The 519-nt window shown below is 42.2% G+C and overlaps 1 long non-coding RNA gene across 1 annotated transcript; it reads left to right on the top strand.

The window, feature by feature from the left end:
- Positions 1–508, top strand: LOC104774856. The gene is made up of 2 exons (XR_765545.1): positions 1–93; positions 310–508. It is a non-coding gene; the product is annotated as an uncharacterized LOC104774856 (long non-coding RNA).
- Positions 509–519: the final 11 nt, after the last annotated feature.

Below are 519 nucleotides of genomic sequence, written 5' to 3'. Positions count from 1 at the left end.
CAGCCATACTGCCGAAAAGGCAGTCGTTCAAGCTGTCCTCTGCGGCACAGGAAACGCCTACGCCCCTAGTATTGGCCTCTCGGTTGCGAAACGGTAAATATAGAATGTTAACGATTTTAGACTTTTCTGTACATTTTTGTAGTATTGTTGGTTAGAGCTATATATGTTAGTCTTTTGGATTGGTTTAGGTTAGTCCTTAACTTATTTGAGAATTAACCCGAATAAATTATGGCCAGTCAAGTTAGATAGAATCGGTTCAACGGAATTGGCATCCTTGTCCGTTTTTCATCTTAACTCTATGCTTATCAGTGCTGTGGCGGATTATTTAAACCGAGATCTTGACAACAAGCTAACGGGAGATGATGTATATATGACTGTTGGGTGCAAACAAGCAATCGAGCTTGCGGTCAAAATCCTGGCTAAGCCAACAGCCAACATCTTGCTTCCCAGGCCTGGCTTTCCATGGGACATAGTCCACTCTATTTACAAACATCTTGAGGTTCGAAGGTATGAAGTCAT

Source organism: Camelina sativa, unplaced genomic scaffold (genome assembly GCF_000633955.1).
Source record: "Camelina sativa cultivar DH55 unplaced genomic scaffold, Cs unpScaffold06188, whole genome shotgun sequence".
Lineage (NCBI taxonomy): Eukaryota > Viridiplantae > Streptophyta > Magnoliopsida > Brassicales > Brassicaceae > Camelina > Camelina sativa.
Note: the sequence above shows the minus strand (reverse complement) of the source record. Positions and strands in the feature narration are given on the sequence as shown.